The following is a 26,852-nucleotide window of genomic DNA, read 5'->3' as shown; positions in this document are numbered from 1 at the left end:
ATCTATCTATCTATCTATCTATCTATCTATCTATCTATCTATCTATCTATCTATCTATCTATCTATCTATCTATCTATCTATCTATCTATCTATCTATCTATCTATCTATCTATCTATCTATCTATCTATCTATCTATCTATCTATCTATCTATCTATCTATCTATCTATCTATCTATCTATCTCCTAGTCCACTTCTGTGGCTTCTTGCCTGTCATTACCTTATTCATGGTTTGAGGTTGTGACCCCTTGGCCAGCCATGCCGAGCCGTGAGGCTGAGCTACGCGTGAAGATACTAAACCAGAACAGTGAGTCCGTGTCTAACCTCTCTGAAGATGTCACTGAGACAGCAGACTTGTGTGGAGATGATGACGCAGCTAAAGGGCTTGAATGAAGGTGATTCCAAGCCAGACCAGGATGTGGCAGAGTGCGCTGATTCTTTTTCTCCCTTTTCTGCAGACCTCTCATGGGAAATTCTGCCTGGTCCTGTTGACGTCACTTCCGGTCACAGCTCCTTTGATGTCACTTCCTATACCTTTCCTCCATCCCCTCAGTTCTGTTATGGACTCCAATCTGTACACATCAGTACAAACCTTTAACTATTTTGCAGCCAGGTAATAATATACGGATGGCTGCCCCAAACCTTTCTGTGGCTTCTTTGATTTTTGTGACAGTGTGTTGTTGTCTCTTGTACATGCGGTGGTCCGGAGCTCTCGCTGATCTGTTAAACGAGGTGCTCCATCACAGCCTGTCTCAGTCACTCTAGAAATTTGTCCCCATGAACACTCGTCTCATCGCATTCCTTATCTCACAGATATTGGCACCTCTGAGGTGGCAGCGAATGTGGGTGAGCGTGGGCTGTGTCCCATCCAGATGTGGTTGCAGATTAGCGTTCAAAGTGGCCCTGAAATGAACAATCCTGTCACCTGATATTAGGAATTGGTTGGTTTAAAACACGTTTTCTTGCTCAATTTTCATGTTTTTTGAAAATTTTACAACTGCCTCAGTTCTCCTTCCTTCTTATTTGGTGTCTTTGGTTTCATTTTGATGTGGTTGATCCTTTTTTTTTATTACACAAACACATTATTTTTTTTTGTGTGTGAGGTGTTGATGGGACGGAGATCCATTACTAGCAATCAACCCCGAAAAGATTCACCTGGTGACACTGCAGTGAGTATTTATGATAGCAGAACGTTGTGTTTTTGATGCAAAATGATGAACAAACGTTGCAGTGTTTGTTAGCTGCTTATGAAATCGATTATTCATCAGATGAATAAGTTTTTTTGAGTTTCTGATTTGGACCTCAGCACATCTTAAGACTTTGTGTTTCTGTTGTCCCTTTTGCTCTCCTTTCACAGCAGTGCAGCTAAAATTAGTCATTTGGGTGCAGAACTCCATGAAAACCCAACAGCTGAGCTGTAAAGTGGACCTGAGAGAGTAAGTCACCAGGACCAGGAGATGAAAACCACAAAAGATAAAAGTGAACGTAATGAGCAGGAAAGCTGATTTCAACTGATGAGATTTTAAAAACAAACTAATGCCAAGAAAACAGAAAATGAGATAAAGTAAAAAGTAAAATCATTTCTACCATGTTGAGCTTGGAAAAGATCGATAATGTAAAAAAAGTTGCTAAAAAACAGAGAATTCAGGTAAGTGAAGCGAGTTATAAAATGGATGGAGGGCTGGAAATCAATTCATACTCCTCGTATGACAGGCTTTATGTTTCATGTGTGCAGATGTCCATCATTGAACCAAACCCATCTAATTCACGTCTTTGACACCAGATATGCGTCTAAGACAATGAATTCCTGTGACAGTGCGACTGCCCCCAATGCCCACCTCTAGGCCCTGCCTTGTGCTCAGTGCCACCACTCCCTCTACCCTTTAATGAAAGAAGAGGATTCAGGAAGGTGAAAGAACAATAAAGGAAAGTGCAGATGAAATTTTCAAAGATAAAACACAAAAACATGGATTGAAATGGAAACAAGCTTCTCTAAGAATGAAGGAGAAAGAAGGACGAGTTCTTGGTGTAAAGCAAACTGATACAAAGACACTCACCTCTTGTGAAACTGTATTACTGAGCTGGATGAAATCAAGAGACGACTTGTTACTCAGTTGGTCTGAGTAATTCAGGAGCATTCTGAAGTCGAGTGGCACCGTTGGCATACTTTGGGAGTTCTTGGTAGTGGAAGTAGTAGACACTGTGGATGGTGTAGTTGTGGCAGAGGAGGAACTTGAAGGAGCAGATGATTGTGTAGAGATTGTAGAAACATTTGAGGAAGAAGATGAACTTGGAGAAACAGATGACTGTGCAGAAATTGTAGAAGAATTGAATGTAGAAGAACGTGGAGTAGCTGATTGTGTAAAAACTGTAGATGAATTTGTTGTAGAAGAACTTGAAGAAGCAGAGGAATGTGCAGAACTTGAATTTGAGGAAGAAGGAGAACTTGGAGAAATGGTTGATTGTCTAGAAACTGTGACTGAATCTGAGGAAGAAAAACCTGCTTGAGATGAAACAGTCTGCAATGTAGACATTGTAGATAAAATGGAGGAAGAAGAACTTGCAGTAAATGTTGAAGAAAATGATGATTGATTTGAAGAAGCAGTTGAAAATGTCGATACTTGTGAAGTTGTCAATGATTGCACGGGTGGTGAACTATCTCTTGAGGATTCAGTGCCGGCTTTTGCTGTGGTGGCACTTTCTGCTGTAATAGTGGGTATTAGTGCATTGATTGATGTCCCATTTTCAGTTGTAGTAGATCTTGATATCGCTGTTCCACTTTCTGTTGAACTTGCTGCCACTGTTGTTATTGTTAAACTTCCTGTACTTCCTGCAGTGATGGTGTGATCTACAGTAGTAGCTGTGTGTGTTTCAGATAGAAGAGTTCCTTCAGTTGTTGTTGATTTCTCAGTTGTTATACTTTCTGTAACAGGAGCTGTAGGTTCTTCGGTTGTTAGGCTCTTTCCTGATGTAGTTATGCGTGTTTTTGGAACTGTGCTACTTTTAATTGTAATTCTAGTTGTTACTACTGCTGTGCTACCTTCTGCTATTGCAGTTACTTCTGTTGTGGTAGCATTTTCTGTTGTAATAGGCTTGGATGTTTCTGTTTTTGTGGGAGTTACTATTTTAGCAGTTAAGGGGGTTTGTTGTGTTGTGGTACTTTGTGATACTGTTCTTGGGGTAACTTCTGTTGTAGCAGTGCTTTCTGGTATCGGAGCAGTTCTTTCTGTAGGGGTTGTATCTTGTGTTGCTGTAGTTGTTTCAGTTGTGACAATTTCTGTTGTTGAAGTTGAGTCTGTTCTTGTAGAGCCTTGTCTTGTAGATATTTTGCTCATTGTGGCACTTTCTGGTGTAATATTTGTTTCGCTTATTGTAGTACCTTGTGCTATTGTAGTAGTTCCTGTTGTGGTAATATCTGGAGTAACAGATGTGGCTTCAGTTTCAATTGTGGTACCTTGTGTTGTAGAAGTTGCTACTGCTGTGGTGGTAACTTCTGTTGCAGTAGTACTACTCTGCGCTGTCTCTGTGGCTGTTGCACCTTCTGCTGTAGCAGTGGTTTCTATTGATGAGGAATTTTCTGAAATCATAGTTATTTCAGTTGTTGTAGCACCTTGTGGTGCTGCAGTTGCATTCATTGCTGTAGTGCCTACCGCTGTGGTAGTTTTTTCTCTTGTTATAGCACCATGTGTGGTAGTAGTAGTCTTGGTAGTTACGGAATTGTCTGGTTCCATAGTTGATTCAGTTATTGTAAAACTGTTTGTTAAAACAGAGGTCTTTGTTGTGATATTTCTTAGAGTAGTAGCTGTTGTTTCAGTTGATGTTTTAATGCTTTCTTTTGCTTCTGAAGCAGTGAAACTTTCTGGTTCAGTGGTACTTTCAGCAGCATATATAGTTTGGGTAGACATACTTGTTTCTGTTGTTGTGGAAGTTTCTGGTGTTGTTGTTTCAGCTATTGTACTACTTAGGTTCACACTAGTGGTTTGAATTGTTTTGGAAGTTTGTGTTGTTCTTTCACCCGTTGTGGTACTTAGGGTAGCCATAGTTGTTTCTATTGTTGAGGAAGATTCTGGAGTTCTTGTTTCAGCAGCAGTTGTAGTTTGGGCAGCTGTAGTTGTTTCTATTTTTCTGGAAGTTTGTGCTGTTTTTGTTACTTCAGCTATTGTACTACTTGGGGTAGAGGTAGTTGCTTCAATTGTTGTGGAAATTTTAGGTATTTTTGATGTTTCAACGGCTGTTTTAGTTTGTGTAGCTGCAGTTGTTTCAATTGTTTTGGAATTTGGTGGTGTTGTTTCACCTATTGGGGTACTTATGGTAGCCATAGTTGTTTCTGTTGTTGTGGAAGTTTCCGGTGTTATTGTTACAGTAGCATTTGCAGTTTGGGTAGCCATAGTTGTTTCTATTATTGTGGAAGTTTGAGATGCTGTTGTTGCTTCAGCTGTTGCACTACTTTGTGTAGCGGTAGTTTTTTCTGTTGTTGTGCTAGTTTGTGGTGCGATTGTTGTTTGAGTAGCTGTTGTAGGTGGGGAAGCAATAGTTGTGTCTATTGTTGTGGAACTTTGTGGTGTTGTTGTTGCTTTTGCTGCTGTACTACTTTGGGCTGTGGTAGTCATTTCTATTGTTGTGGAAAACTGAGGTTTTGTTGTTTCAGCAGCTGTTGTAGTTTCGGTACCTGTATTTGTTTCTATTGTTGTGGAAGTTTGAGGTCCTGTTTTTATTACAGCTATTGCAGTACTTTCGGCCATGGTAGTTGTTTCTATTTTTGTAGAAATTTCTGGTGTTGTTGTGGCTTCAGGTGTTCTACTACTATGTGCCGAGGTAGTGATTTCTGTTGTTGTGGTAGTTTGTGTTGCTATTGTTGTTTCAGCAGCTTTTGTAGTTTGGGCAGTGGTAGTTGTTTCTATTGTTGTGGAAGGTGGAGGTGTTGTTGTTGTAGTTTGGGCAGTTGTTTCTTTTGTTGTTGAAGTTTCTGGTATTCTTGTTTCAGCAGCAGTTGTAGGATGGGAAGCTGCAGTTGTTTCTATTGTTGTGGAAGTTGGAGGTGTTGTTGTTTCAGCATTTGTACTACTTGGGGTAATGGTAGTAGTTTCAACTGTTGTGGGAGATTGTGGTATTGTTGTTGTTTCAGTTGTTGTACTACTTTGTGTAGAGATAGTTTTTTCTGTTGTTGTGGTAGTTTGTGGTGCTATTGTTGTTTCAGCAGCTGTTGTAGTTTGGGTAGTGGTAGTTGTTTCTTTTGTTGTGGAAAGTGGTGGTGTTGTTGTTGTTTCAGCTGTTGTGGTATTTATGGTAGCCATAGTTGTTTCTGTTGTTGCCAAAGTTTCTGGTATTCTTGTTTCAGCAGCAGTTGTTGGATGGAAAGCTGCAGTTGTTTCTATTGTTGTGGAAGATTGAGGTGTTGTTGTTGCTTCAGCTGTTGTACTACTTTGTGTAGCAGTAGTTGTTTCTATTGATGTGGAATTCTGAGGTTTTGTTGTTTCAGCAGCTGTTGTAGTTTCGGTACCCGTAGTTGTTTCTATTGTTGTGGAAATTTTAGGTCCTGTTGTTGTTTCAGCTATTGCACTACTTTGGGCTGTGGTAGTTGTTTCAATTTCTGTTGAAGTTTTTGGTGTTGTTGTTGCTTTTGCTGTTGTACTACTTTGGGCAGCTGTAGCTGTTTGTATTGTTGTATAAGTTTCTGGTGTTGTTGTTGCTTCAGCTGTTGTACTACTTTGGGCAGCGGTAGATGCTTCAATTGTTGTGGAAATTTGAGGTGTTTTTGTTGTTTCAGCAGCTGTTGTAGTTTGTGTAGCGGTAGTTGTTGCAATTGTTGTGGAAATCTCAGGTGTTTTTATTTCAGAAGCTGTTGTAATTTGGGTACCGGTAGTGGATTCTATTCTTGTGGAAGGTAGTGGAGTTGTTGTTGTTTCAGCTGTTGTGGTGCCTATTGTAGCCATAGTTGTTTCTGTTGATGTGTTAGTTTCTGGTGTTTTAGTTTGAGGAGCAGTGTTTGGCTGGGTAGCTGCAGTTGATTTGATTGCTGTGGAGGATTTAAGTCCTGTTGTTGTTAAAACTATTGCAGTACTTAGGGCTGTGGTAGTTGTTTCTTTTTTTGTAAAAGTATGTGGTGTTGTTGTTGCTTTTGCTGATGTACTACTTTGGGCAGATGTAGTTGTTTGTATTGATGTGGACGTTTCAGGTGTTGTTGTTGATTCAGCAATTGTACTACTTTGGGTAGCGGTAGATGCTCCAATTGCTGTGGAAATTTGAGATGCTTTTGTTGTTTCAACAGCTGTTGCAGTTTGTGTAGCGGTAGTTGTTTCCATTGTTGTGGAAGTCTGAGGTGTTGTTGTTTCAGAACCTGTTGTAATTTGCATAGTGGGAGTTGTTTCTGTTGTTGTGGAAGGTGGTGGTGTTGTTGTTGCTTCAGCTGCTGTGGTACTTATGTTAGCCATAGTTGTATCAGTTGATGTGGAAATTTTTGCATTTCTTGTTTCAGCAGCCGTTGTAGTTTGGGTAGTGGTAGCTGCTGGTATTGTTGAAGAAGTTTCTGGTATTGTTGTTGTTTCAGCTATTGCACTACTTTGCGATGTGGTAGTTGTTACTAATGTTGTGGAAGTTGGTGCTGCTGTTGTTGTTTCAGCTGTTGTGGTACTTATGGTAGCCATAGTTGTTTCTGTTGTTGTTGAAGTTTCTGGTATTCTTGTTTCAGCAGCAGTTGTAAGATGGGTCGCTGCAGTTGTTTCTGTTGTTGTGGAAGTTGGAGGTGTTGTTGTTCCAGAATTTGTAATACTTGGGGTTATGGTAGTAGTTTCAACTGTTGTAGAAGATTGTGGTTTTGTTGGTGATTCAGCTGTTGTACTACTTTCTGTATTGGTAGTTTCAGCAGCTGTTGTAGTTTGGGCAGTGGTAGTTGTTTCTATTGTTGTGTAAGTTTGATGTCCTGTTGTTGTTTTAGCTATTGCAGTACTTTGGGTTGTGGTAGGTGTTTCTGTTTTTGTAGAAATTTCTGGTGTTGTTGCTGCTTCAGCTGTTGTAATACTTTGTGTAGAGGTATTTTTTTCTGTTGTTGTGGTAGTTTGTGGTGCTATTGTTTTTTCAGGAGCTGTTGTAGTTTGGGCAGTGGTAGTTGTTTCTACTGTTGTGTAAGTTTGAGGTCCGGTTGTTGTTTTAGCGATTGCAGTACTTTGGGTTGTGGTAGGTGTTTCTATTTTTGTAGACATTTCTGGTGTTGTTGCTGCTTCAGTTGTTGTACTACTTTGTGTAGTTTTAGTTTTCTCTGTTGTTGTGGTAATTTGTGGTGCTATTGTTGTTTCAGCAGCTGTTGTAGTTTGGGCAGTTGTAGTTATTTCTATTGTTGTGGAAAGTGTTGGTGTTGTTGTTGTTTCAGCTGTTGCTGTACTTATGGTAGCCATAGATGTATCTGTTGTTGTTGAAGTTTCTGGTATTCTTGTTTCAGCAGCAGTTGTAGGATGGGTCGCTACAGTTGTTTCTGTTGTTGTGGAAGTTGGAGGTGTTGTTGTTTCAGCATTTGTACTACTTGTGGTAATGGTAGTAGTTTCAACTGTTGTGGAAGATGGTGGTTTTGTTGGTGCTTCAGCTGTTGTACTACTTTCTGTTTTGGTAGTTTCAGCAGCTGTTGTAGTTTGGGCAGTGGTAGTTGTTTCTATTGTTGTGTAAGTTTGAGGTCCTGTTGTTGTTTTAGCTATTGCAGTACTTTGGGTTGTGGTAGGTGTTTCTATTTTTGTAGAAATTTCTGTTGTTGTTGCTGCTTCAGTTGTTGTACTACTTTGTGTAGAGGTAATTTTTTCTGTTGTTGTGGTAGTTTGTGGTGTTATTGTTGTTTCAGCAGCTGTTGTAGTTTGGGCAGTGGTAGTTGTTTCTATTGTTGTGTAAGTTTGAGGTCCTGTTGTTGTTTTAGCGATTGCAGTACTTTGGGTTGTGGTAGGTGTTTCTATTTTTGTAGAAATTTCTGGTGTTGTTGCTGCTTCAGTTGTTGTACTACTTTGTGTAGAGGTAGTTTTTTCTGTTGTTGTGGTAGTTTGTGGTGCTATTGTTTCTTTAGCAGATGTTGTAGTTTGGGCAGTGGTAGTTGTTTCTATTGTTGTGGAAGGTGGTGGTGTTGTTGTTGTTTCAGTTGTTGTGGTACTTATGGTAGCCATAGTTGTTTCTGTTGTTGTTGAAGTTTCTAGTTTTCTTGTTTCAGCAGCAGTTGTAGGAATGGTCGCTGCAGTTATTTCTGTAGTTGTGGAAGTTGGAGTAGTTCTTGTTTCAGCATTTGTACTACTTGCGGCATTGGTAGTAGTTTCAACTGTTGTGGTAGATGATGGTTTTGTTGGTGCTTCAGCTGTTGTACTACTTTGTGTATTGGTAGTTTCAGCAGCTGTTGAAGTTTGGGCAGTGGTAGTTGTTTCTATTGTTGTGTAAGTTTGAGGTCCTGTTGTTGTTTTACCGATTGCAGTACTTTGGGTTGTAGTAGGTGTTTCTATTTTTGTAGAAATTTCTGGTGTTGTTGCTGCTTCAGTTGTTGTACTACTTTGTGTAGAGGTAGTTTTTTCTGTTGTTGTGGTAGTTTGTGGTACTATTGTTGTTTCTGCAGCTGTTGTAGTTTGGGCAGTGGTAGTTGTTTCTATTGTTGTGTAAGTTTGATGTCCTGTTGTTGTTTTAGCTATTGCAGTACTTTGGGTTGTGGTAGGTGTTTGTATTGTTGTAGACATTTCTGGTGTTGGTGCTGCTTCAGTTGTTGTACTACTTTGTGTAGTTTTAGTTTTTTCTGTTGTTGTGGTAGTTTGTGGTGTTATTGTTGTTTCAGCAGCTGTTGTAGTTTGGGCAGTGGTAGTTGTTTCTATTGTTGTGGGAGGTGATGGTGTTGTTGTTGTTTTAGCGATTGCAGTACTTTGGGTTGTTTCTGTTGTTGTTGAAGTTTCTGGTATTCTTGTTTCAGCAGCAGTTGTAGGATGGGTCGCTACAGTTGTTTTCTGTTGTTGTTGTTGTTGTTTCAGCAGTTGTACTACTTTGTGTAGAGGTAGTTTTTTCTGTTGTTGTGGTAGTTTCTGGTGTTATTGTTGTTTCAGCAGCTGTTGTAGTTTGGGCAGTGGTAGTTGTTTCTATTGTTGTGTAAGTTTGAGGTCCTGTTGTTGCTTTAGCTATTGCAGTACTTTGGGTTGTGGTAAGTGTTTCTATTTTTGTAGAAATTTCGGGTGTTGTTGGTGCTTCAGTTGTTGTACTACTTTGTGTAGAGGTAGTTTTTTCAGTTGTTGTAGTAGTTTGTTGTGTTATTGTTGTTTCAGCAGCTGTTGTAGTTTGGGCACTGGTAGTTGTTTGTGTGGTTGTGGAAAGTGTTGGTGTTTTTGTTGTTTCAGCTGTTGCTGTACTTATGGTAGCGATAGTTGTTTCTGTTGTTGTTGAAGTTTCTAGTTTTCTTGTTTCAGCAGCAGTTGTAGGAATGGTCGCTGCAGTTATTTCTGTAGTTGTGGAAGTTGGAGTTGTTCTTGTTTCAGCATTTGTACTACTTGCGGCATTGGTAGTAGTTTCAACTGTTGTGGAAGATGGTGGTTTTGTTGGTGCTTCAGCTGTTGTACTACTTTCTGTATTGGTAGTTTCAGCAGCTGTTGTAGTTTGGGCAGTGGTAGTTGTTTCTATTGTTGTGTAAGTTTGAGGTCCTGTTGTTGCTTTAGCTATTGCAGTACTTTGGGTTGTGGTAGGTGTTTCTATTTTTGTAGAAATTTCTGGTGTTGTTGGTACTTCAGTTGTTGTACTACTTTGTGTAGAGGTAGTTTTTTCTGTTGTTGTGGTAGTTTGTGGTGTTATTGTTGTTTCAGCAGCTGTTGTAGTTTGGGCAGTGGTAGTTGTTTCTATTGTTGTGTAAGTTTGAGGTCCTGTTGTTGTTTTAGCGATTGCAGTACTTTGGGTTGTGGTAGGTGTTTCTATTTTTGTAGAAATTTCTGTTGTTGTTGCTGCTTCAGCAGTTGTACTACTTTGTGTAGAGGTAATTTTTTCTGTTGTTGTGGTAGTTTGTGGTGTTATTGTTGTTTCAGCAGCTGTTGTAGTTTGGGCAGAGGTAGTTGTTTCTATTGTTGTGTAAGTTTGAGGTCCTGTTGTTGTTTTAGCGATTGCAGTACTTTGGGTTGTGGTAGGTGTTTCTATTTTTGTAGACATTTCTGGTGTTGTTGCTGCTTCAGTTGTTGTACTACTTTGTGTAGTGTTAGTTTTTTCTGTTGTTGTGGTAGTTTGTGGTGCTATTGTTGTTTCAGCAGCTGTTGTAGTTTGGGCAGTGGTAGTTGTTTCTATTGTTGTGGGAGGTGGTGGTGTTGTTGTTGTTTCAGCTGTTGTGGTACTTATGGTAGCCATAGTTGTTTCTGTTGTTGTTGAAGTTTCTGGTATTCTTGTTTCAGCAGCTGTTGTAGGATGGGTCGCTACAGTTGTTTCTGTTGTTGTGGAAGTTGGAGGTGTTGTTGTTTCAGCATTTCTACTACTTGTGGTAATATTAGTAGTTTCAACTGTTGTGGAAGATGGTGGTTTGGTTGGTGCTTCAGCTGTTGTACTACTTTCTGTTTTGGTAGTTTCAGCAGCTGTTGTAGTTTGGGCAGTGGTAGTTGTTTCTATTGTTGTGTAAGTTTGAGGTCCTGTTGTTGTTTTAGCTATTGCAGTACTTTGGGTTGTGGTAGGTGTTTCTATTTTTGTAGACATTTCTGGTGTTGTTGCTGCTTCAGTTGTTGTACTACTTTGTGTAGTTTTAGTTTTCTCTGTTGTTGTGGTAGTTTGTGGTGCTATTGTTGTTTCAGCAGCTGTTGTAGTTTGGGCAGTGGTAGTTATTTCTATTGTTGTGGGAGGTGATGGTGTTGTTGTTGTTTCAGCTGTTGTGGTACTTATGGTAGCCATAGTTGTTTCTGTTGTTGTTGAAGTTTCTGGTATTCTTGTTTCAGCAGCAGTTGTAAGATGGGTCGCTGCAGTTGTTTCTGTTGTTGTGGAAGTTGGAGGTGTTGTTGTTCCAGCATTTGTAATACTTGGGGTTATGGTAGTAGTTTCACCTGTTGTAGAAGATTGTGGTTTTCTTGGTGCTTCTGCTGTTATACTACTTTCTGTATTGGTAGTTTCAGCAGCTGTTGTAGTTTGGGCAGTGGTAGTTGTTTCTATTGTTGTGGGAGGTGATGGTGTTGTTGTTTCAGCTGTTGTGGTACTTATGGTAGTCATAGTTGTTTCTGTTGTTGTTGAAGTTTCTGGTATTCTTGTTTCAGCAGCAGTTGTAGGATGGGTCGCTACAGTTGTTTCTGTTGTTGTGGAAGTTGGAGGTGTTGTTGTTTCAGCAATTGTACTACTTGTGGTAATGGTAGTAGTTTCAACTGTTGTGGAAGATGGTGGTTTGGTTGGTGCTTCAGCTGTTGTACTACTTTCTGTATTGGTAGTTTCAGCAGCTGTTGTAGTTTGGGCAGTGGTAGTTGTTTCTATTGTTGTGTAAGTTTGATGTCCTGTTGTTGTTTTAGCGATTGCAGTACTTTGGGTTGTGGTAGGTGTTTCTATTTTTGTAGATATTTCTGGTGTTGTTGTTGCTTCAGTTGTTATACTACTTTGTATAGTAGTAGTTTTTTCTGTTGTTGTCATAGTTTGTGGTGCAATTGCTGTTTCAGCAGCTGTTGTAGTTTGGGCAGTGGTAGTTGTTTCTATTGTTGTGGGAGGTGATGGTGTTGTTGTTGTTTCAGCTGTTGTGGTACTTATGGTGGCCATAGTTGTTTCTGTTGTTGTTGAAGTTTCTGGTTTTCTTGTTTCAGCACCAGTTGTAGGAATGGTCGCTGCAGTTATTTCTGTAGTTGTGGAAGTTGGAGTTGTTGTTGTTTCAGCATTTGTACTACTTGTGGTAATGGTAGTAGTTTCAACTGTTGTGGAAGATGGTGGTTTTGATGGTGCTTCAGCTGATGTACTACTTTCTGTATTGGTAGTTTCAGCAGCTGTTGTAGTTTGGGCAGTGGTAGTTGTTTCTATTGTTGTGTAAGTTTGAGGTCCTGTTGTTGTTTTAGCTATTGCAGTACTTTGGGTTGTGGTGGGTGTTTCTATTTTTGTAGAAATGTCTGGTGTTGGCGCTGCCTCAGTTGTTGTACTACTTTGTGTAGTTTTAGTTTTCTCTGTTGTTGTGAAAGTTTGTGGTGTTATTGTTGTGTCAGTAGCAGTTGTTGTTTGGGCAGTGGTAGTTGTTTCTATTGTTGTGGGAGGTGATGGTGTTGTTGTTGTTTCAGCTGTTGTGGTACTTATGGTAGCCATAGTTGTTTCTGTTGTTGTTGAAGTTTCTGGTATTCTTGTTTCAGCAGCAGTTGTAGGATGGGTCGCTACAGTTGTTTCTGTTGTTGTGGAAGTTGGAGGTGTTGTTGTTTCAGCATTTGTACTACTTGTGGTACTGGTAGTAGTTTCAACTGTTGTGGAAGATGGTGGTTTGGTTGGTGCTTCAGCTGATGTACTACTTTCTGTATTGGTAGTTTCAGCAGCTGTTGTAGTTTGGGCAGTGGTTGGTCTTTCTATTGTTGTGTAAGTTTGATGTCCTGTTGTTGTTTTAGCTATTGCAGTACTTTGGGTTGTGGTAGGTGTTTCTGTTTTTGTAGAAATTTTTGGTGTTGTTGCTGTTTCAGTTGTTGTACTACTTTGTGTAGTTTTAGTTTTTTCTGTTGTTGTGGTAGTTTGTGGTGCTATTGTTGTTTCAGCAGCTGTTGTAGTTTGGGCAGTGGTAGTTGTTTCTATTGTTGTGTAAGTTTGAGGTCCTGTTGTTGTTTTAGCGATTGCAGTACTTTGGGTTGTGGTAGGTGTTTCTATTTTTGTAGAAATTTCTGGTGTTGTTGCTGCTTCAGTTGTTGTACTACTTTGTGTAGAGGTATTTTTTTCTGTTGTTATGGTAGTTTGTGGTGCTATTGTTTTTTCAGGAGCTGTTGTAGTTTGGGCAGTGGTAGTTGTTTCTATTGTTGTGTAAGTTTGAGGTCGTGTTGTTGTTTTAGCTACTGCAGTACTTTGGGTTGTGGTAGGTGTTTCTATTTTTGTAGAAATTTCTGGTGTTGTTGCTGCTTCAGTTGTTGTACTACTTTGTGTAGTTTTAGTTTTCTCTGTTGTTGTGGTAGTTTGTGGTGCTATTGTTGTTTCAGCAGCTGTTGTAGTTTGGGCAGTTGTAGTTATTTCTATTGTTGTGGGAGGTGATGGTGTTGTTGTTGTTTCAGCTGTTATGGTACTTATGGTAGCCATAGTTGTTTCTGTTGTTGTTGAAGTTTCTGGTATTCTTGTTTCAGCAGCAGTTGTAGGATGGTTCGCTACAGTTGTTTCTGTTGTTGTGGAAGTTGGAGGTGTTGTTGTTTCAGCATTTGTACTACTTGTGGTAATGGTAGTAGTTTCAACGGTTGTGGAAGATGGTGGTTTGGTTGGTGCTTCAGCTGATGTACTACTTTCTGTATTGGTAGTTTCAGCAGCTGTTGTAGTTTGGGCAGTGGTAGTTCTTTCTATTGTTGTGTAAGTTTGATGTCCTGTTGTTGTTTTAGCTATTGCAGTACTTTGGGTTGTGGTAGGTGTTTCTGTTTTTGTAGACATTTCTGGTGTTGTTGCTGCTTCAGCTGATCTACTACTTTGTGTAGAGCTAATTTTTTCTGTTGTTGTGGTAGTTTGCTGTGTTATTGTTGTTTCAGCAGCTGTTGAAGTTTGGGCAGTGGTAGTTGTTTCTATTGTTGTGTAAGTTTGAGGTCCTGTTGTTGTTTTAGCGATTGCAGTACTTTGGGTTGTGGTAGGTGTTTCTATTTTTGTAGAAATTTCTGGTGTTGTTGCTGCTTCAGTTGTTGTACTACTTTGTGTAGAGGTATTTTTTTCTGTTGTTGTGGTAGTTTGTGGTGCTATTGTTTTTTCAGGAGCTGTTGTAGTTTGGGCTGTGGTAGTTGTTTCTATGGTTGTGTAAGTTTGAGGTCCTGTTGTTGTTTTAGCTATTGCAGTACTTTGGGTTGTGGTAGGTGTTTCTATTTTTGTAGACATTTCTGGTGTTGTTGCTGCTTCAGTTGTTGTACTACTTTGTGTAGTTTTACTTTTTCCTGTTGTTGTGGTAGTTTGTGGTGCTATTGTTGTTTCATCAGCTGTTGTAGTTTGGGCAGTGGTAGTTGTTTCTATTGTTGTGGGAGGTGATGGTGTTGCTGTTGTTTCAGCTGTTGTGGTACTTATGGTAGCCATAGTTGTTTCTGTTGTTGTTGAAGTTTCTGGTATTCTTGTTTCAGCAGCAGTTGTAGGATGGGTCGCTACAGTTGTTTCTGTTGTTGTGGAAGTTGGAGGTGTTGCTGTTTCAGCATTTGTACTACTTGTGGTAATGGTAGTAGTTTCAGCTGTTGTGGAAGATGGTGGTTTGGTTGGTGCTTCAGCTGATGTACTACTTTTTGTATTGGTAGTTTGAGCAGCTGTTGTAATTTGGGCAGTGGTAGGTCTTTCTATTGTTGTGTAAGTTTGATATCCTGTTGTTGTTTTAACTATTGCAGTACTTTGGGTTGTGGTAGGTGTTTCTGTTTTTGTAGAAATTTCTGGTGTTGTTGCTGCTTCAGTTGTTGTACTACTTTGTGTAGTTTTAGTTTTTTCTGTTGTTGTGGTAGTTTGTGGTGCTATTGTTGTTTCAGCAGCTGTTGTAGTTTGGGCAGTGGTAGTTGTTTCTATTGTTGTGTGAATTTGAGGTCCTGTTGTTGTTTTAGCGATTGCAGTACTTTGGGTTGTGGTAGGTGTTTCTATTTTTGTAGAAATTTCTGGTGTTGTTGCTGCTTCAGTTGTTGTACTAGTTTGTGTAGTTTTAGTTTTTTCTGTTGTTGTGGTAGTTTGTGGTGCTATTGTTGTTTCAGAAGCTGTTGTAGTTTGGGCTGTGGTAGTTGTTTCTATTGTTGTGTAAGTTTGAGGTCCTGTTGTTGTTTTAGCTATTGCAGTACTTTGGGTTGTGGTAGGTGTTTCTATTTTTGTAGACATTTCTGGTGTTGTTGCTGCTTCAGTTGTTGTACTACTTTGTGTAGTTTTAGTTTTCTCTGTTGTTGTGGTAGTTTGTGGTGCTATTGTTGTTTCAGCAGCTGTTGTAGTTTGGGCAGTTGTAGTTATTTCTATTGTTGTGGGAGGTGATGGTGTTGTTGTTGTTTCAGCTGTTGTGGTACTTATGGTAGCCATAGTTGTTTCTGTTGTTGTTGAAGTTTCTGGTATTCTTGTTTCAGCAGCAGTTGTAGGATGGTTCGCTACAGTTGTTTCTGTTGTTGTGGAAGTTGGAGGTGTTGTTGTTTCAGCATTTGTACTACTTGTGGTAATGGTAGTAGTTTCAACGGTTGTGGAAGATGGTGGTTTGGTTGGTGCTTCAGCTGATGTACTACTTTCTGTATTGGTAGTTTCAGCAGCTGTTGTAGTTTGGGCAGTGGTAGTTCTTTCTATTGTTGTGTAAGTTTGATGTCCTGTTGTTGTTTTAGCTATTGCAGTACTTTGGGTTGTGGTAGGTGTTTCTGTTTTTGTAGAAATTTCTGGTGTTGTTGCTGCTTCAGCTGATCTACTACTTTGTGTAGAGCTAATTTTTTCTGTTGTTGTGGTAGTTTGCTGTGTTATTGTTGTTTCAGCAGCTGTTGAAGTTTGGGCAGTGGTAGTTGTTTCTATTGTTGTGTAAGTTTGAGGTCCTGTTGTTGTTTTAGCGATTGCAGTACTTTGGGTTGTGGTAGGTGTTTCTATTTTTGTAGAAATTTCTGGTGTTGTTGCTGCTTCAGTTGTTGTACTACTTTGTGTAGAGGTATTTTTTTCTGTTGTTGTGGTAGTTTGTGGTGCTATTGTTTTTTCAGGAGCTGTTGAAGTTTGGGCTGTGGTAGTTGTTTCTATGGTTGTGTATCTTTGAGGTCCTGTTGTTGTTTTAGCTATTGCAGTACTTTGGGTTGTGGTAGGTGTTTCTATTTTTGTAGACATTTCTGGTGTTGTTGCTGCTTCAGTTGTTGTACTACTTTGTGTAGTTTTACTTTTTCCTGTTGTTCTGGTAGTTTGTGGTGCTATTGTTGTTTCATCAGCTGTTGTAGTTTGGGCAGTGGTAGTTGTTTCTATTGTTGTGGGAGGTGATGGTGTTGCTGTTGTTTCAGCTGTTGTGGTACTTATGGTAGCCATAGTTGTTTCTGTTGTTGTTGAAGTTTCTGGTATTCTTGTTTCAGCAGCAGTTGTAGGATGGGTCGCTACAGTTGTTTCTGTTGTTGTGGAAGTTGGAGGTGTTGTTGTTTCAGCATTTGTACTACTTGTGGTAATGGTAGTAGTTTCAGCTGTTGTGGAAGATGGTGGTTTGGTTGGTGCTTCAGCTGATGTACTACTTTCTGTATTGGTAGTTTGAGCAGCTGTTGTAGTTTGGGCAGTGGTAGGTCTTTCTATTGTTGTGTAAGTTTGATATCCTGTTGTTGTTTTAGCTATTGCAGTACTTTGGGTTGTGGTAGGTGTTTCTGTTTTTGTAGAAATTTCTGGTGTTGTTGCTGCTTCAGTTGTTGTACTACTTTGTGTAGTTTTAGTTTTTTCTGTTGTTGTGGTAGTTTGTGGTGCTATTGTTGTTTCAGCAGCTGTTGTAGTTTGGGCAGTGGTAGTTGTTTCTATTGTTGTGTGAATTTGAGGTCCTGTTGTTGTTTTAGCGATTGCAGTACTTTGGGTTGTGGTAGGTGTTTCTATTTTTGTAGAAATTTCTGGTGTTGTTGCTGCTTCAGTTGTTGTACTAGTTTGTGTAGTTTTAGTTTTTTCTGTTGTTGTGGTAGTTTGTGGTGCTATTGTTGTTTCAGAAGCTGTTGTAGTTTGGGCTGTGGTAGTTGTTTCTATTGTTGTGTAAGTTTGAGGTCCTGTTGTTGTTTTAGCTATTGCAGTACTTTGGGATGTGGTAGGTGTTTCTATTTTTGTAGACATTTCTGGTGTTGTTGCTGCTTCAGCTGTTGTACTACTTTGTGTAGTTTTAGTTTTCTCTGTTGTTGTGGTAGTTTGTGGTGCTATTGTTGTTTCAGCAGCTGTTGTAGTTTGGGCAGTTGTAATTATTTCTATTGTTATGGGAGGTGATGGTGATGTTGTTGTTTCAGCTGTTGTGGTACTTATGGTAGCCATAGTTGTTTCTGTTGTTGTTGAAGTTTCTGTTATTCTTGTTTCAGCAGCAGTTGTAGGATGGGTCGCTACAGTTGTTTCTGTTGCTGTGGAAGTTGGAGGTGTTGTTGTTTCAGCATTTGTACTACTTTTGGTAATGGTAGTAGTTTCAACTGTTGTGGAAGATGGTGGTTTGGTTGGTGCTTCAGCTGATGTACTACTTTCTGTATTGGTAGTTTCAGCAGCTGTTGTAGTTTGGGCAGTGGTAGGTCTTTCTATTGTTGTGTAAGTTTGATGTCCTGTTGTTGTTTTAGGTATTGCAGTACTTTGGGTTGTGGTAGGTGTTTCTATTTTTGTAGACATTTCTGGTGTTGTTGCTGCTTCAGTTGTTGTACTACTTTGTGTAGTTTTAGTTTTTTCTGTTGTTGTGGTAGTTTGTGGTGCTATTGTTGTTTCAGCAGCTGTTGTAGTTTGGGCAGTGGTAGTTGTTTCTATTGTTGTGGGAGGTGATGGTGTTGTTGTTGTTTCAGCTGTTGTGGTAGTTATGGTAGCCATAGTTGTTTCTGTTGTTGTTGAAGTTTCTGGTATTCTTGTTTCAGCAGCAGTTGTAGGATGGGTCGCTACAGTTGTTTCTGTTGTTGTGGAAGTTGGAGGTGTTGCTGTTTCAGCATTTCTACTACTTGTGGTAATGGTAGTAGTTTCAACTGTTGTGGAAGATGGTGGTTTGGTTGGTGCTTCAGCTGATGTACTACTTTCTGTTTTGGTAGTTTCAGCAGCTGTTGTAGTTTGGGCAGTGGTAGTTGTTTCTATTGTTGTGTAAGTTTGAGGTCCTGTTGTTGTTTTAGCTATTGCAGTACTTTGGGTTGTGGTAGGTGTTTCTATTGTTGTAGACATTTCTGGTGTTGTTGCTGCTTCAGTTGTTGTACTACTTTGTGTAGTTTTAGTTTTGTCTGTTGTTGTGGTAGTTTGAGGTCCTGTTGTTGATTTAGCTATTACAGTACTTTGGGCTGTGGTAGGTGTTTCCATTTTTGTAGAAATTTCTGGTGTTGTTGCTGCTTCAGTTGTTTTACTAATTTGTGTAGAGGTAGTTTTTTCTGTTGTTGTGGTAGTTTGTGGTGCTGTTGTTGTGGTAGTTTGGGCAGTGGTAGTTGTTTCTATTGTTGTGTAAGTTTGAGGTCCTGTTGTTGTTTTAGCTATTGCAGTACTTTGGGTTGTGGTAGGTGTTTCTATTTTTGTAGACATTTCTGGTGTTGTTGTTGCTTCAGTTGTTAGACTACTTTGTATAGTAGTAGTTTTTTCTGTTGTTGTCATAGTTTGTGGTGCAATTGCTGTTTCAGCAGCTGTTGTAGTTTGGGTAGTGGTAGTTGTTTCTATTGTTGTGGGAGGTGATGGTGTTGTTGTTGTTTCAGCTGTTGTGGTACTTATGGTAGCCATAGTTGTTTCTGTTGTTGTTGAAGTTTCTGGTATTCTTGTTTCAGCAGCAGTTGTAGGATGGTTCGCTACAGTTGTTTCTGTTGTTGTGGAAGTTGGAGGTGTTGTTGTTTCAGCATTTGTACTACTTGTGGTAATGGTAGTAGTTTCATCTGTTGTGGAAGATGGTGGTTTGGTTGGTGCTTCAGCTGTTGTACTACTTTCTGTATTGGTAGTTTCAGCAGCTGTTGTAGTTTGGGCAGTGGTAGTTGTTTCTATTGTTGTGTAAGTTTGATGTCCTGTTGTTGTTTTAGCTATTGCAGTACTTTGGGTTGTGGTAGGTGTTTCTGTTTTTGTAGAAATTTCTGGTGTTGTTGCTGCTTCAGCTGTTGTACTACTTTGTGTAGTTTTACTTTTTTCTGTTGTTGTGGTAGTTTGTGGTGTTATTGTTGTTTCAGCAGCTGTTGTAGTTTGGGCAGTGGTAGTTGTTTCTATTGTTGTGGTAGTTTGAGGTCCTGTTGTTGTTTTAGCGATTGCAGTACTTTGGGTTGTGGTAGGTGTTTCTATTTTTGTAGAAATTTCTGGTGTTGTTGCTGCTTCAGTTGTTGTACTACTTTGTGTAGAGGTAGTTTTTTCTGTTGTTGTGGTAGTTTGTGGTGCTATTGTTTTTTCAGGAGCTGTTGTAGTTTGGGCTGTGGTAGTTGTTTCTATGGTTGTGTAAGTTTGAGGTCCTGTTGTTGTTTTAGCTATTGCAGTACTTTGGGTTGTGGTAGGTGTTTCTATTTTTGTAGAAATTTCTGGTGTTGTTGCTGCTTCAGTTGTTGTACTACTTTGTGTAGTTTTACTTATTTCTGTTGTTGTGGTAGTTTGTGGTGCTATTGTTGTTTCAGCAGCTGTTGTAGTTTGGGCAGTGGTAGTTGTTTCTATTGTTGTGGGAGGTGATGGTGTTGCTGTTGTTTCAGCTGTTGTGGTACTTATGGTAGCCATAGTTGTTTCTGTTGTTGTTGAAGTTTCTGGTATTCTTGTTTCAGCAGCAGTTGTAGGATGGGTCGCTACAGTTGTTTCTGTTGTTGTGGAAGTTGGAGGTGTTGTTGTTTCAGCATTTGTACTACTTGTGGTAATGGTAGTAGTTTCAACTGTTGTGGAAGATGGTGGTTTGGTTGGTGCTTCAGCTGATGTACTACTTTCTGTATTGGTAGTTTGAGCAGCTGTTGTAGTTTGGGCAGTGGTAGGTCTTTCTATTGTTGTGTAAGTTTGATGTCCTGTTGTTGTTTTAGCTATTGCAGTACTTTGGGTTGTGGTAGGTGTTTCTGTTTTTGTAGAAATTTCTGGTGTTGTTGCTGCTTCAGTTGTTGTACTACTTTGTGTAGTTTTAGTTTTTTCTGTTGTTGTGGTAGTTTGCTGTGTTATTGTTGTTTCAGCAGCTGTTGTAGTTTGGGCAGTGGTAGTTGTTTCTATTGTTGTGTAAGTTTGAGGTCCTGTTGTTGTTTTAGCGATTGCAGTACTTTGGGTTGTGGTAGGTGTTTCTATTTTTGTAGAAATTTCTGGTGTTGTTGCTGCTTCAGTTGTTGTACTACTTTGTGTAGTTTTACTTATTTCTGTTGTTGTGGTAGTTTGTGGTGCTATTGTTGTTTCAGCAGCTGTTGTAGTTTGGGCTGTGGTAGTTGTTTCTATGGTTGTGTAAGTTTGAGGTCCTGTTGTTGTTTTAGCTATTGCAGTACTTTGGGTTGTGGTAGGTGTTTCTATTTTTGTAGACATTTCTGGTGTTGTTGCTGCTTCAGTTGTTGTACTACTTTGTGTAGTTTTAGTTTTCTCTGTTGTTGTGGTAGTTTGTGGTGCTATTGTTGTTTCAGCAGCTGTTGTAGTTTGGGCAGTTGTAGTTGTTTCTATTGTTGTGGGAGGTGATGGTGTTGTTGTTGTTTCAGCTGTTGTGGTACTTATGGTAGCCATAGTTGTTTCTGTTGTTGTTGAAGTTTCTGGTATTCTTGTTTCAGCAGCAGTTGTAGGATGGGTCGCTACAGTTGTTTCTGTTGTTGTGGAAGTTGGAGGTGTTGTTGTTTCAGCATTTGTACTACTTGTGGTAATGGTAGTAGTTTCAACGGTTGTGGAAGATGGTGGTTTGGTTGGTGCTTCAGCTGATGTACTACTTTCTGTATTGGTAGTTTCAGCAGCTGTTGTAGTTTGGGCAGTGGTAGTTGTTTCTATTGTTGTGGGAGGTGATGGTGTTGTTGTTGTTTCAGCTGTTGTGGTACTTATGGTAGCCATAGTTGTTTCTGTTGTTGTTGAAGTTTCTGGTATTCTTGTTTCAGCAGCAGTTGTAGGATGGGTCGCTACAGTTGTTTCTGTTGTTGTGGAAGTTGGAGGTGTTGTTGTTTCAGCATTTGTACTACTTGTGGTAATGGTAGTAGTTTCAGCTGTTGTGGAAGATGGTGGTTTGGTTGGTGCTTCAGCTGATGTACTACTTTCTGTATTGGTAGTTTGAGCAGCTGTTGTAATTTGGGCAGTGGTAGGTCTTTCTATTGTTGTGTAAGTTTGATATCCTGTTGTTGTTTTAGCTATTGCAGTACTTTGGGTTGTGGTAGGTGTTTCTATTTTTGTAGAAATTTCTGGTGTTGTTGCTGCTTCAGTTGTTGTACTACTTTGTGTAGTTTTAGTTTTTTCTGTTGTTGTGGTAGTTTGTGGTGCTATTGTTGTTTCAGCAGCTGTTGTAGTTTGGGCAGTGGTAGTTGTTTCTATTGTTGTTTTAGCGATTGCAGTACTTTGGGTTGTGGTAGGTGTTTCTATTTTTGTAGAAATTTCTGGTGTTGTTGCTGCTTCAGTTGTTGTACTAGTTTGTGTAGTTTTAGTTTTTTCTGTTGTTGTGGTAGTTTGTGGTGCTATTGTTGTTTCAGCAGCTGTTGTAGTTTGGGCTGTGGTAGTTGTTTCTATTGTTGTGTAAGTTTGAGGTCCTGTTGTTGTTTTAGCTATTGCAGTACTTTGGGTTGTGGTAGGTGTTTCTATTTTTGTAGACATTTCTGGTGTTGTTGCTGCTTCAGTTGTTGTACTACTTTGTGTAGTTTTACTTTTTCCTGTTGTTGTGGTAGTTTGTGGTGCTATTGTTGTTTCATCAGCTGTTGTAGTTTGGGCAGTGGTAGTTGTTTCTATTGTTGTGGGAGGTGATGGTGTTGCTGTTGTTTCAGCTGTTGTGGTACTTATGGTAGCCATAGTTGTTTCTGTTGTTGTTGAAGTTTCTGGTATTCTTGTTTCAGCAGCAGTTGTAGGATGGGTCGCTACAGTTGTTTCTGTTGTTGTGGAAGTTGGAGGTGTTGTTGTTTCAGCATTTGTACTACTTGTGGTAATGGTAGTAGTTTCAGCTGTTGTGGAAGATGGTGGTTTGGTTGGTGCTTCAGCTGATGTACTACTTTCTGTATTGGTAGTTTGAGCAGCTTGTTGTAGTTTGGGCAGTGGTAGGTCTTTCTATTGTTGTGTAAGTTTGATATCCTGTTGTTGTTTTAGCTATTGCAGTACTTTGGGTTGTGGTAGGTGTTTCTGTTTTTGTAGAAATTTCTGGTGTTGTTGCTGCTTCAGTTGTTGTACTACTTTGTGTAGTTTTAGTTTTTTCTGTTGTTGTGGTAGTTTGTGGTGCTATTGTTGTTTCAGCAGCTGTTGTAGTTTGGGCAGTGGTAGTTGTTTCTATTGTTGTGTGAGTTTGAGGTCCTGTTGTTGTTTTAGCGATTGCAGTACTTTGGGTTGTGGTAGGTGTTTCTATTTTTGTAGAAATTTCTGGTGTTGTTGCTGCTTCAGTTGTTGTACTAGTTTGTGTAGTTTTAGTTTTTTCTGTTGTTGTGGTAGTTTGTGGTGCTATTGTTGTTTCAGAAGCTGTTGTAGTTTGGGCTGTGGTAGTTGTTTCTATTGTTGTGTAAGTTTGAGGTCCTGTTGTTGTTTTAGCTATTGCAGTACTTTGGGTTGTGGTAGGTGTTTCTATTTTTGTAGACATTTCTGGTGTTGTTGCTGCTTCAGCTGTTGTACTACTTTGTGTAGTTTTAGTTTTCTCTGTTGTTGTGGTAGTTTGTGGTGCTATTGTTGTTTCAGCAGCTGTTGTAGTTTGGGCAGTTGTAATTATTTCTATTGTTATGGGAGGTGATGGTGATGTTGTTGTTTCAGCTGTTGTGGTACTTATGGTAGCCATAGTTGTTTCTGTTGTTGTTGAAGTTTCTGGTATTCTTGTTTCAGCAGCAGTTGTAGGATGGGTCGCTACAGTTGTTTCTGTTGTTGTGGAAGTTGGAGGTGTTGTTGTTTCAGCATTTGTACTACTTTTGGTAATGGTAGTAGTTTCAACTGTTGTGGAAGATGGTGGTTTGGTTGGTGCTTCAGCTGATGTACTACTTTCTGTATTGGTAGTTTCAGCAGCTGTTGTAGTTTGGGCAGTGGTAGGTCTTTCTATTGTTGTGTAAGTTTGATGTCCTGTTGTTGTTTTAGGTATTGCAGTACTTTGGGTTGTGGTAGGTGTTTCTATTTTTGTAGACATTTCTGGTGTTGTTGCTGCTTCAGTTGTTGTACTACTTTGTGTAGTTTTAGTTTTTTCTGTTGTTGTGGTAGTTTGTGGTGCTATTGTTGTTTCAGCAGCTGTTTTAGTTTGGGCAGTGGTAGTTGTTTCTATTGTTGTGGGAGGTGATGGTGTTGTTGTTGTTTCAGCTGTTGTGGTACTTATGGTAGCCATAGTTGTTTCTGTTGTTGTTGAAGTTTCTGGTATTCTTGTTTCAGCAGCAGTTGTAGGATGGGTCGCTACAGTTGTTTCTGTTGTTGTGGAAGTTGGAGGTGTTGCTGTTTCAGCATTTCTACTACTTGTGGTAATGGTAGTAGTTTCAACTGTTGTGGAAGATGGTGGTTTGGTTGGTGCTTCAGCTGATGTACTACTTTCTGTTTTGGTAGTTTCAGCAGCTGTTGTAGTTTGGGCAGTGGTAGTTGTTTCTATTGTTGTGTAAGTTTGAGGTCCTGTTGTTGTTTTAGCTATTGCAGTACTTTGGGTTGTGGTAGGTGTTTCTATTGTTGTAGACATTTCTGGTGTTGTTGCTGCTTCAGTTGTTGTACTACTTTGTGTAGTTTTAGTTTTGTCTGTTGTTGTGGTAGTTTGAGGTCCTGTTGTTGATTTAGCTATTACAGTACTTTGGGCTGTGGTAGGTGTTTCCATTTTTGTAGAAATTTCTGGTGTTGTTGCTGCTTCAGTTGTTTTACTAATTTGTGTAGAGGTAGTTTTTTCTGTTGTTGTGGTAGTTTGTGGTGCTGTTGTTTTTTCAGGAGCTGTTGTAGTTTGGGCAGTGGTAGTTGTTTCTATTGTTGTGTAAGTTTGAGGTCCTGTTGTTGTTTTAGCTATTGCAGTACTTTGGGTTGTGGTAGGTGTTTCTATTTTTGTAGACATTTCTGGTGTTGTTGTTGCTTCAGTTGTTATACTACTTTGTATAGTAGTAGTTTTTTCTGTTGTTGTCATAGTTTGTGGTGCAATTGCTGTTTCAGCAGCTGTTGTAGTTTGGGTAGTGGTAGTTGTTTCTATTGCTGTGGGAGGTGATGGTGTTGTTGTTGTTTCAGCTCTTGTGGTACTTATGGTAGCCATAGTTGTTTCTGTTGTTGTTGAAGTTTCTGGTATTCTCGTTTCAGCAGCAGTTGTAGGATGGGTCGCTACAGTTGTTTCTGTTGTTGTGGAAGTTAGAGGTGTTGTTGTTTCAGCATTTGTACTACTTGTGGTAATGGCAGTAGTTTCAACTGTTGTGGAAGATGGTGGTTTGGTTGGTGCTTCAGCTGATGTACTACTTTCTGTATTGGTAGTTTCAGCAGCTGTTGTCGTTTGGGCAGTGGTAGGTCTTTCTATTGTTGTGTAAGTTTGATGTCCTGTTGTTGTTTTAGCTATTGCAGTACTTTGGGTTGTGGTAGGTGTTTCTGTTTTTGTAGAAATTTCTGGTGTTGTTGCTGCTTCAGCTGTTGTACTACTTTGTGTAGAGGTAATTTTTTCTGTTGTTGTGGTAGTTTGTGGTGTTATTGTTGTTTCAGCAGCTGTTGAAGTTTGGGCAGTGGTAGTTGTTTCTATTGTTGTGTAAGTTTGAGGTCCTGTTGTTGTTTTAGCGATTGCAGTACTTTGGGTTGTGGTAGGTGTTTCTATTTTTGTAGAAATTTCTGGTGTTCTTGCTGCTTCAGTTGTTGTACTACTTTGTGTAGAGGTATTTTTTTCTGCTGTTGTGGTAGTTTGTGGTGCTATTGTTTTTTCAGGAGCTGTTGTAGTTTGGGCAGTGGTAGTTGTTTCTATTGTTGTGTAAGTTTGAGGTCCTGTTCTTGTTTTAGCTATTGCAGTACTTTGGGTTGTGGTAGGTGTTTCTATTTTTGTAGACATTTCTGGTGTTGTTGCTGCTTCAGTTGTTGTACTACTTTGTGTAGAGGTATTTTTTTCTGTTGTTGTGGTAGTTTGTGGTGCTATTGTTTTTTCAGGAGCTGTTGTAGTTTGGGCTGTGGTAGTTGTTTCTATTGTTGTGTAAGTTTGAGGTCCTGTTCTTGTTTTAGCTATTGCAGTACTTTGGGTTGTGGTAGGTGTTTCTATTTTTGTAGACATTTCTGGTGTTGTTGCTGCTTCAGTTGTTGTACTACTTTGTGTAGTTTTAGTTTTCTCTGTTGTTGTGGTAGTTTGTGGTGCTATTGTTGTTTCAGCAGCTGTTGTAGTTTGGGCAGTGGTAGTTGTTTCTATTGTTGTGGGAGGTGGTGGTGTTGTTGTTGTTTCAGCTGTTGTGGTACTTATGGTAGCCATAGTTGTTTCTGTTGTTGTTGAAGTTTCTGGTATTCTTGTTTCAGCAGCAGTTGTAGGATGGGTCGCTACAGTTGTTTCTGTTGTTGTGGAAGTTGGAGGTGTTGTTGTTTCAGCATTTGTACTACTTGTGGTAATGGTAGTAGTTTCAACTGTTGTGGAAGATGGTGGTTTGGTTGGTGCTTCAGCTGTTGTACTACTTTCTGTATTGGTAGTTTCAGCAGCTGTTGTAGTTTGGGCAGCTGTAGTTGTTTCTATTGTTGTGTAAGTTTGAGGTCTTGTTGTTGTTTTAGCGATTGCAGTACTTTGGGTTGTGGTAGGTGTTTCCATTTTTGTAGACATTTCTGGTGTTGTTGCTGCTTCAGTTGTTGTACTACTTTGTGCAGTTTTAATTTTCTCTATTGTTGTGGTAGTTTGAGGTCCTGTTGCTGTTTTAGCTATTGCAGTACTTTGGGTTGTGGTAGGTGTTTCCATTTTTGTAGAAATTTCTGGTGTTGTTGCTTCTTCAGTTGTTGTACTACTTTGTGTAGAGGTAGTTTTTTCTGTTGTTGTGGTAGTTTGTGGTGCTATTGTTTTTTCAGGAGCTGTTGTAGTTTGGGCAGTGGTAGTTGTTTCTAATGTTGTTGAAGGTGGTGATGTTGTTGTTGTTTCAGCTGTTGTGGTACTTATGGTAGCCATAGTTGTTTCGGTTGTTGTTGAAGTTTCTGGTATTCTTGTTTCAGCAGCAGTTGTCATATGGGTCGCTGCAGTTGTTTCTGTTGTTGTGGAAGTTGGAGGTGTTGTTGTTCCAGCATTTGTAATACTTGGGGTTATGGTAGTAGTTTCAACTGTTGTAGAAGATTGTGGTTTTGTTGGTGATTCAGCTGTTGTTCTACTTTCTGTTTTGGTAGTTTCAGCAGCTGTTGTAGTTTGGGCAGTGGTAGTTGTTTCTATTGTTGTGTAAGTTTGAGGTCCTGTTGTTGTTTTAGCTATTGCAGTACTTTGGGTTGTGGTAGGTGTTTCTACTTTTGTAGACATTTCTGGTGTTGTTGCTGGTTCAGTTGTTGTACTACTTTGTGTAGAGGTATTTTTTTCTGTTGTTGTGGTAGTTTGTTGTGCTATTGTTGTTTCAGGAGCTGTTGTAGTTTGGGCAGTGGTAGTTGTTTCTATTGTTGTGGGAGGTGATGGTGTTGTTGTTGTTTCAGCTGTTGTGGTAGTTATGGTAGCCATAGTTGTTTCTGTTGTTGTTGAAGTTTCTGGTATTCTTGTTTCAGCAGCAGTTGTAGGATGGGTCGCTACAGTTGTTTCTGTTGTTGTGGAAGTTGGAGGTGTTGCTGTTTCAGCATTTCTACTACTTGTGGTAATGGTAGTAGTTTCAACTGTTGTGGAAGATGGTGGTTTGGTTGGTGCTTCAGCTGATGTACTACTTTCTGTTTTGGTAGTTTCAGCAGCTGTTGTAGTTTGGGCAGTGGTAGTTGTTTCTATTGTTGTGTAAGTTTGAGGTCCTGTTGTTGTTTTAGCTATTGCAGTACTTTGGGTTGTGGTAGGTGTTTCTATTGTTGTAGACATTTCTGGTGTTGTTGCTGCTTCAGTTGTTGTACTACTTTGTGTAGTTTTAGTTTTGTCTGTTGTTGTGGTAGTTTGAGGTCCTGTTGTTGATTTAGCTATTACAGTA

The 26,852-nt window shown here is 39.6% G+C and overlaps 2 long non-coding RNA genes across 5 annotated transcripts; both read left to right on the top strand.

Annotated features, from left to right (window-relative positions):
• Window positions 1–8,055: 8,055 nt before the first annotated feature.
• On the top strand, window positions 8,056–25,074 carry LOC127526200 (uncharacterized). Of its 4 annotated transcripts, none has more exons than XR_007933833.1 (4): window positions 8,057–8,089; window positions 11,124–12,329; window positions 17,145–17,894; window positions 24,988–25,074. It is a non-coding gene; the product is annotated as an uncharacterized LOC127526200 (long non-coding RNA). The 4 variants fall into 4 exon arrangements; XR_007933834.1 differs by lacking the exon at window positions 24,988–25,074 and adding an exon at window positions 24,772–24,816; XR_007933831.1 differs by lacking the exon at window positions 24,988–25,074 and having other exon boundaries at window positions 8,056–8,092; window positions 17,145–18,128.
• Window positions 19,614–24,375, top strand: LOC127526202 (uncharacterized). The gene is made up of 3 exons (XR_007933837.1): window positions 19,614–19,664; window positions 20,943–21,014; window positions 24,340–24,375. It is a non-coding gene; the product is annotated as an uncharacterized LOC127526202 (long non-coding RNA).
• Window positions 25,075–26,852: the final 1,778 nt, after the last annotated feature.

The sequence above is a fragment of the Erpetoichthys calabaricus genome, chromosome 17 (assembly GCF_900747795.2).
Source record: "Erpetoichthys calabaricus chromosome 17, fErpCal1.3, whole genome shotgun sequence".
Lineage (NCBI taxonomy): Eukaryota > Metazoa > Chordata > Cladistia > Polypteriformes > Polypteridae > Erpetoichthys > Erpetoichthys calabaricus.
Note: the sequence above shows the minus strand (reverse complement) of the source record. Positions and strands in the feature narration are given on the sequence as shown.